Source organism: Brassica rapa, unplaced genomic scaffold (genome assembly GCF_000309985.2).
Source record: "Brassica rapa cultivar Chiifu-401-42 unplaced genomic scaffold, CAAS_Brap_v3.01 Scaffold0402, whole genome shotgun sequence".
NCBI classification, from domain to species: Eukaryota; Viridiplantae; Streptophyta; class Magnoliopsida; order Brassicales; family Brassicaceae; genus Brassica; species Brassica rapa.
This window is the reverse complement of record NW_022610344.1, coordinates 41086-50422: the sequence shown is the minus strand read 5'-3', so window position 1 is coordinate 50422 and position 9337 is coordinate 41086. Positions and strand designations below refer to the sequence as shown.

At 42.7% G+C, this 9337-nt stretch overlaps 1 long non-coding RNA gene across 1 annotated transcript; it reads right to left on the bottom strand.

The window, feature by feature from the left end:
* Window positions 1-1319: 1319 nt before the first annotated feature.
* On the bottom strand, window positions 1320-1760 carry LOC117130361. Its single transcript, XR_004453787.1, has 2 exons — window positions 1684-1760; window positions 1320-1549 (listed from the first exon to the last, which is right to left on the bottom strand). It is a non-coding gene; the product is annotated as an uncharacterized LOC117130361 (long non-coding RNA).
* Window positions 1761-9337: the final 7577 nt, after the last annotated feature.

Here is a 9337-nt window from a genome sequence, read left to right as displayed (position 1 = left end):
CAAATCCACAGCTCTCATCTCAGCTCAAACCAAACCCTTGAAGTCATATCCATCCGAGTTCAGCTCTTGAAGAAGAAGAGACTTGAAGCCATGGAGTGTTATCCTGTCCCTCAAGCCGTTGCTGTCTGTACCTGATGGAGAGAGTCTCATTGGAAGCAAAGGAGGATGGAGAGGCGTCATGAACCTCAAGCCAAAACTCCTTGTCCAAGAGCTTGTTACATCCTGCTACAAGAAAGATGAAGTGAAGAGAAGCAGGCTTGATAGTATGGAGCAAGGAGGGGTCTTTGGGTGTGAGAAACAAGAAGGAGGCCATGGACTGAAGGAGAAGGAGTTGGGTGACGACCTAGACTCTTGAATCCAACCATATCATGGCCAGATTGCCTTTGGAGGCTTAAGAAACCAACCTGGTTCCTTGTGTAAGCGATTCTTTAAAACCTTCTTGATAATGAGCTTGTGTTGTGACTGTGCCTGGTTATTGTGATGTGTTTGATTGAAAAACCTGAGGATAATGTGTGATTGCTAAATATAATTAGTTGTATCTGTCCCAGGATGCTTTAAAGGCTTGTTTAGTGTTTAAAGAGTAAAATGCTTGCTCCTGTTAAGTAATGAGTTTGCTAAAGGTGAAATGATATTGTTTGAAGCTCATGAACTGAAAACAGATTGAAAGTAATGCATTGTCTGATGATAAGTGATGATAGTAATGCTTAGCCTAAGTTATAAATGAATGTGTGATGGATTGTATTGTTGCATTCATGAATTAAAACTGATTAAGGTTAGTGCATACTGTCAAATGGCTGTCTTACATTGAAGCATTAGATTCATGTCTAAATGCTGAGTAAAGAAGCTTTAAAATTGCCTAAGTAGCTTGTATTGAATCTGTTAGGATCATGCTAGTGCTTAGAGAGTTTGCTTGCAAAGATTAGAACTTGAAAATGTCTAGTTTAATCTGTTGCATTGCTTAAAGACATTGGTGTTCAAACTTGATGATGCATCAAGGGTTGACCCAATGCACTTGTGTCTTATCTTTGCTGGAGTTTGAGTGATGTTTCAGGTTCACAAGAGGTGTTCTTGGTTCACCATCCATCCGAGTTGAAAGAGGAAGACTTTGCCCATTGTGTGGAGCAATGGAGAGTTGAGAAAGAAGTGGTGATGCGCCACTGGTGTGAAGTCTCACTGAAGCTCACTTGCAAGCTTGGACCTATACTCAATCCAAGCTTGAGGAGGGGAGTTTAGTGAGCTTCCAAGCGATCCAAGAAGTCCATTGCAACCATCTGAAGAAGGAGCCATCCGGGCTTAGGCTGTGGCGAGTCTATTCAAGAGAGTACTCTTGGCTGTGAGAAGATGAAGGCAACTCTATCAAGTCGGCTTCTAGTGTGAAGTGATTGGAGAGATAGCTGAAGCTTCCACAAGCATTCCATGAAGATGGCAAGATCAGAAGAGAAGCGGCAATGGTGTGTGTGTGAGGATCATGAAGCAATCCATTCAAGCTTGTTCCTGTGAGAGTCTCAAGCTTGAGGGGGAGTGTTGAAGCTTACATGATCCAAGAGAGCTTGGTGGTTATTCTAGAAGAGGAAGCAACCTGTTGAGAAGTATGATGAAGGATGAAGAAGCAATATCCAAGGCGGCTTCAAGTGTTGAGGTGATTGGAGAGTGGCTGAAGCATCCTCATGTAGCTCAAGCAACAAGGTGGCGACTCTATAAGAAGAAGAAGCAGCCAAGACTCAGTAAGAGAAGTTGTATCTCCAAGAAGAGGCTGATCTGGTGTGTCCGAGCACTTCAACCTAACAAGAGGTTAGGTGAAACGGGGAGAGACCAAGATTAGGCAGTAAGGAGAGTACAAGGCGTGGGATGATTGTAGAGGCCATGATCCAGAGTCTTTGTGTCCCTTACATTGTTGGTAAGGCACAAAGACTCACTGGCCAATCCCTAGGCCTTGGAGACTTTACTCTTTTTCCCTCATCAAGGTTTTGTCCCAAAGGGTTTTCCTTGGTGAGGTTTTTAATGAGGAAGTTCTTCAAGGTTCCAAGCTTGACTTAGGATCAGCTAGAGTCAAGCTTGAGGGGGAGTGTTAACTTGAAGAGAAGAAGTGGAGAAGCAAAAGTGATGAGTTGAGTTGGTGCTTGTGCAAAGACATGGCAAGATCTTCAGAGATTGTATGTTAAGGCTTTGGGAGAGTCTTAAGGCTTCAGAAGTGGTCTGATGAGTGTGCAAAGATAGGGTTAAGTCCAGGAGGGACTTAGACACCATTTAGAGAAGATTTGGGTCAGACAGTAACTCCAAAGTTACCACAGTAACTTTGGAGAGTTACCACAGTAAGATTGGAGAAGTTTGGGCAAGTTGGTGTAAAAGTGAATAGTGAATCACTAGTCACTATTCAGGTTGACTATTCACTATTTGGGTCACTATTCAGGATGTGAAGAGTGTGCATAGTATATGGATAAGGCACCAAGGTTTGAATCTAGTCAAAGGGAATCAAGAAGATGCTTTGTGGAGGCAAACAACCAATGGGAGCTTCCTTGTGTGTGATTGGCTAGTTCTGGTCTTGGACAGGCTGTCTCTTGCTGTAAAGAGAAGGGAGCCACGACCATGAACCTGGACAGATGCATGGGAAGATTAGTAGGAGCCTAAGGAGAGCCAATCACAAGCAAGGAGCCAGCTTACCTTGGTTTGAATTAAAGTGAGCCAGCTTAGCTTATCCAATCAGCACACATCACTCAGATTACAACAAGACCAACTCATCCTCACCATCCATTCCTCTTAAGTTATTTCTATCCATTAGATATAGGTTTATGAGTTTGCAAGAGTGTAAAACCTATATAAAGACCCTCATGGGCGTTTGTAACTCTCTTAAGAGAGTATGGGGGTTTTCCCATCTCCTTCATAAATATAAAAGTGTGTTCTTGATCAGATTCCCTTAATCTACCCCTTTCTTAGTCTCTAATCTCTTAATCTCTTAAAGTCTTTTTGTTTCTGATTCAAGTTCATACTAGTTTCATCAGACCTCTTATTCAACTAGTTCAAGATCTTATCTTTGCCTTTAATGGCTTTTCTTACACATACACAGCCAGAGCTCTCAAATCTCATATGGTATCAGAGCCAGGTTCATCAGAACCTGAGCTGAGCTTCCGCAAATCCACAGCTCTCATCTCAGCTCAAACCAAACCCTTGAAGTCATATCCATCCGAGTTCAGCTCTTGAAGAAGAAGAGACTTGAAGCCATGGAGTGTTATCCTGTCCCTCAAGCCGTTGCTGTCTGTACCTGATGGAGAGAGTCTCATTGGAAGCAAAGGAGGATGGAGAGGCGTCATGAACCTCAAGCCAAAACTCCTTGTCCAAGAGCTTGTTACATCCTGCTAGAAGAAAGATGAAGTGAAGAGAAGCAGGCTTGATAGTATGGAGCAAGGAGGGGTCTTTGGGTGTGAGAAACAAGAAGGAGGCCATGGACTGAAGGAGAAGGAGTTGGGTGACGACCTAGACTCTTGAATCCAACCATATCATGGCCAGATTGCCTTTGGAGGCTTAAGAAACCAACCTGGTTCCTTGTGTAAGCGATTCTTTAAAACCTTCTTGATAATGAGCTTGTGTTGTGACTGTGCCTGGTTATTGTGATGTGTTTGATTGAAAAACCTGAGGATAATGTGTGATTGCTAAATATAATTAGTTGAATCTGTCCCAGGATGCTTTAAAGGCTTGTTTAGTGTTTAAAGAGTAAAATGCTTGCTCCTGTTAAGTAATGAGTTTGCTAAAGGTGAAATGATATTGTTTGAAGCTCATGAACTGAAAACAGATTGAAAGTAATGCATTGTCTGATGATAAGTGATGATAGTAATGCTTAGCCTAAGTTATAAATGAATGTGTGATGGATTGTATTGTTGCATTCATGAATTAAAACTGATTAAGGTTAGTGCATACTGTCAAATGGCTGTCTTACATTGAAGCATTAGATTCATGTCTAAATGCTGAGTAAAGAAGCTTTAAAATTGCCTAAGTAGCTTGTATTGAATCTGTTAGGATCATGCTAGTGCTTAGAGAGTTTGCTTGCAAAGATTAGAACTTGAAAATGTCTAGTTTAATCTGTTGCATTGCTTAAAGACATTGGTGTTCAAACTTGATGATGCATCAAGGGTTGACCCAATGCACTTGTGTCTTATCTTTGCTGGAGTTTGAGTGATGTTTCAGGTTCACAAGAGGTGTTCTTGGTTCACCATCCATCCGAGTTGAAAGAGGAAGACTTTGCCCATTGTGTGGAGCAATGGAGAGTTGAGAAAGAAGTGGTGATGCGCCACTGGTGTGAAGTCTCACTGAAGCTCACTTGCAAGCTTGGACCTATACTCAATCCAAGCTTGAGGAGGGGAGTTTAGTGAGCTTCCAAGCGATCCAAGAAGTCCATTGCAACCATCTGAAGAAGGAGCCATCCGGGCTTAGGCTGTGGCGAGTCTATTCAAGAGAGTACTCTTGGCTGTGAGAAGATGAAGGCAACTCTATCAAGTCGGCTTCTAGTGTGAAGTGATTGGAGAGATAGCTGAAGCTTCCACAAGCATTCCATGAAGATGGCAAGATCAGAAGAGAAGCGGCAATGGTGTGTGTGTGAGGATCATGAAGCAATCCATTCAAGCTTGTTCCTGTGAGAGTCTCAAGCTTGAGGGGGAGTGTTGAAGCTTACATGATCCAAGAGAGCTTGGTGGTTATTCTAGAAGAGGAAGCAACCTGTTGAGAAGTATGATGAAGGATGAAGAAGCAATATCCAAGGCGGCTTCAAGTGTTGAGGTGATTGGAGAGTGGCTGAAGCATCCTCATGTAGCTCAAGCAACAAGGTGGCGACTCTATAAGAAGAAGAAGCAGCCAAGACTCAGTAAGAGAAGTTGTATCTCCAAGAAGAGGCTGATCTGGTGTGTCCGAGCACTTCAACCTAACAAGAGGTTAGGTGAAACGGGGAGAGACCAAGATTAGGCAGTAAGGAGAGTACAAGGCGTGGGATGATTGTAGAGGCCATGATCCAGAGTCTTTGTGTCCCTTACATTGTTGGTAAGGCACAAAGACTCACTGGCCAATCCCTAGGCCTTGGAGACTTTACTCTTTTTCCCTCATCAAGGTTTTGTCCCAAAGGGTTTTCCTTGGTGAGGTTTTTAATGAGGAAGTTCTTCAAGGTTCCAAGCTTGACTTAGGATCAGCTAGAGTCAAGCTTGAGGGGGAGTGTTAACTTGAAGAGAAGAAGTGGAGAAGCAAAAGTGATGAGTTGAGTTGGTGCTTGTGCAAAGACATGGCAAGATCTTCAGAGATTGTATGTTAAGGCTTTGGGAGAGTCTTAAGGCTTCAGAAGTGGTCTGATGAGTGTGCAAAGATAGGGTTAAGTCCAGGAGGGACTTAGACACCATTTAGAGAAGATTTGGGTCAGACAGTAACTCCAAAGTTACCACAGTAACTTTGGAGAGTTACCACAGTAAGATTGGAGAAGTTTGGGCAAGTTGGTGTAAAAGTGAATAGTGAATCACTAGTCACTATTCAGGTTGACTATTCACTATTTGGGTCACTATTCAGGATGTGAAGAGTGTGCATAGTATATGGATAAGGCACCAAGGTTTGAATCTATCAAAGGGAATCAAGAAGATGCTTTGTGGAGGCAAACAACCAATGGGAGCTTCCTTGTGTGTGATTGGCTAGTTCTGGTCTTGGACAGGCTGTCTCTTGCTGTAAAGAGAAGGGAGCCACGACCATGAACCTGGACAGATGCATGGGAAGATTAGGAGGAGCCTAAGGAGAGCCAATCACAAGCAAGGAGCCAGCTTGCCTTGGTTTGAATTAAAGTGAGCCAGCTTAGCTTATCCAATCAGCACACATCACTCAGATTACAACAAGACCAACTCATCCTCACCATCCATTCCTCTTAAGTTATTTCTATCCATTAGATATAGGTTTATGAGTTTGCAAGAGTGTAAAACCTATATAAAGACCCTCATGGGCGTTTGTAACTCTCTTAAGAGAGTATGGGGGTTTTCCCATCTCCTTCATAATATAAAAGTGTGTTCTTGATCAGATTCCCTTAATCTACCCCTTTCTTAGTCTCTAATCTCTTAATCTCTCAAAGTCTCTTTGTTTCTGATTCAAGTTCATACTAGTTTCATCAGACCTCTTATTCAACTAGTTCAAGACCTTATCTTTGCCTTAATGGCTTTCTTACACATACACAGCCAGAGCTCTCAAATCTCATATGGTATCAGAGCCAGGTTCATCAGAACCTGAGCTGAGCTTCCGCAAATCCACAGCTCTCATCTCAGCTCAAACCAAACCCTTGAAGTCATATCCATCCGAGTTCAGCTCTTGAAGAAGAAGAGACTTGAAGCCATGGAGTGTTATCCTGTCCCTCAAGCCGTTGCTGTCTGTACCTGATGGAGAGAGTCTCATTGGAAGCAAAGGAGGATGGAGAGGCGTCATGAACCTCAAGCCAAAACTCCTTGTCCAAGAGCTTGTTACATCCTGCTACAAGAAAGATGAAGTGAAGAGAAGCAGGCTTGATAGTATGGAGCAAGGAGGGGTCTTTGGGTGTGAGAAACAAGAAGGAGGCCATGGACTGAAGGAGAAGGAGTTGGGTGACGACCTAGACTCTTGAGTCCAACCATATCATGGCCAGATTGCCTTTGGAGGCTTAAGGAACCAACCTGGTTCCTTGTGTAAGCGATTCTTTAAAACCTTCTTGATAATGAGCTTGTGTTGTGACTGTGCCTGGTTATTGTGATGTGTATTGATTGAAAAAACCCTGAGGATAATGTGTGATTGCTAAATATAATTAGTTGAATCTGTCCCAGGATGCTTTAAAGGCTTGTTTAGTGTTTAAAGAGTAAAATGCTTGCTCCTGTTAAGTAATGAGTTTGCTAAAGGTGAAATGATATTGTTTGAAGCTCATGAACTGAAAACAGATTGAAAGTAATGCATTGTCTGATGTTAAGTGATGATAGTAATGCTTAGCCTAAGTTATAAATGAATGTGTGATGGATTGTATTGTTGCATTCATGAATTAAAACTGATTAAGGTTAGTGCATACTGTCAAATGGCTGTCTTACATTGAAGCATTAGATTCATGTCTAAATGCTGAGTAAAGAAGCTTTAAAATTGCCTAAGTAGCTTGTATTGAATCTGTTAGGATCATGCTAGTGCTTAGAGAGTTTGCTTGCAAAGATTAGAACTTGAAAATGTCTAGTTTAATCTGTTGCATTGCTTAAAGACATTGGTGTTCAAACTTGATGATGCATCAAGGGTTGACCCAATGCACTTGTGTCTTATCTTTGCTGGAGTTTGAGTGATGTTTCAGGTTCACAAGAGGTGTTCTTGGTTCACCATCCATCCGAGTTGAAAGAGGAAGACTTTGCCCATTGTGTGGAGCAATGGAGAGTTGAGAAAGAAGTGGTGATGCGCCACTGGTGTGAAGTCTCACTGAAGCTCACTTGCAAGCTTGGACCTATACTCAATCCAAGCTTGAGGAGGGGAGTTTAGTGAGCTTCCAAGCGATCCAAGAAGTCCATTGCAACCATCTGAAGAAGGAGCCATCCGGGCTTAGGCTGTGGCGAGTCTATTCAAGAGAGTACTCTTGGCTGTGAGAAGATGAAGGCAACTCTATCAAGGCGGCTTCTAGTGTGAAGTGATTGGAGAGATAGCTGAAGCTTCCACAAGCATTCCATGAAGATGGCAAGATCAGAAGAGAAGCGGCAATGGTGTGTGTGTGAGGATCATGAAGCAATCCATTCAAGCTTGTTCCTGTGAGAGTCTCAAGCTTGAGGGGGAGTGTTGAAGCTTACATGATCCAAGAGAGCTTGGTGGTTATTCTAGAAGAGGAAGCAACCTGTTGAGAAGTATGATGAAGGATGAAGAAGCAATATCCAAGGCGGCTTCAAGTGTTGAGGTGATTGGAGAGTGGCTGAAGCATCCTCATGTAGCTCAAGCAACAAGGTGGCGACTCTATAAGAAGAAGAAGCAGCCAAGACTCAGTAAGAGAAGTTGTATCTCCAAGAAGAGGCTGATCTGGTGTGTCCGAGCACTTCAACCTAACAAGAGGTTAGGTGAAACGGGGAGAGACCAAGATTAGGCAGTAAGGAGAGTACAAGGCGTGGGATGATTGTAGAGGCCATGATCCAGAGTCTTTGTGTCCCTTACATTGTTGGTAAGGCACAAAGACTCACTGGCCAATCCCTAGGCCTTGGAGACTTTACTCTTTTTCCCTCATCAAGGTTTTGTCCCAAAGGGTTTTCCTTGGTGAGGTTTTTAATGAGGAAGTTCTTCAAGGTTCCAAGCTTGACTTAGGATCAGCTAGAGTCAAGCTTGAGGGGGAGTGTTAACTTGAAGAGAAGAAGTGGAGAAGCAAAAGTGATGAGTTGAGTTGGTGCTTGTGCAAAGACATGGCAAGATCTTCAGAGATTGTATGTTAAGGCTTTGGGAGAGTCTTAAGGCTTCAGAAGTGGTCTGATGAGTGTGCAAAGATAGGGTTAAGTCCAGGAGGGACTTAGACACCATTTAGAGAAGATTTGGGTCAGACAGTAACTCCAAAGTTACCACAGTAACTTTGGAGAGTTACCACAGTAAGATTGGAGAAGTTTGGGCAAGTTGGTGTAAAAGTGAATAGTGAATCACTAGTCACTATTCAGGTTGACTATTCACTATTTGGGTCACTATTCAGGATGTGAAGAGTGTGCATAGTATATGGATAAGGCACCAAGGTTTGAATCTAGTCAAAGGGAATCAAGAAGATGCTTTGTGGAGGCAAACAACCAATGGGAGCTTCCTTGTGTGTGATTGGCTAGTTCTGGTCTTGGACAGGCTGTCTCTTGCTGTAAAGAGAAGGGAGCCACGACCATGAACCTGGACAGATGCATGGGAAGATTAGGAGGAGCCTAAGGAGAGCCAATCACAAGCAAGGAGCCAGCTTGCCTTGGTTTGAATTAAAGTGAGCCAGCTTAGCTTATCCAATCAGCACACATCACTCAGATTACAACAAGACCAACTCATCCTCACCATCCATTCCTCTTAAGTTATTTCTATCCATTAGATATAGGTTTATGAGTTTGCAAGAGTGTAAAACCTATATAAAGACCCTCATGGGCGTTTGTAACTCTCTTAAGAGAGTATGGGGGTTTTCCCATCTCCTTCATAATATAAAAGTGTGTTCTTGATCAGATTCCCTTAATCTACCCCTTTCTTAGTCTCTAATCTCTTAATCTCTCTAAGTCTCTTTGTTTCTGATTCAAGTTCATACTAGTTTCATCAGACCTCTTATTCAACTAGTTCAAGACCTTATCTTTGCCTTTAATGGCTTTTCATACACATACACAGCCAGAGCTCTCAAATCTCA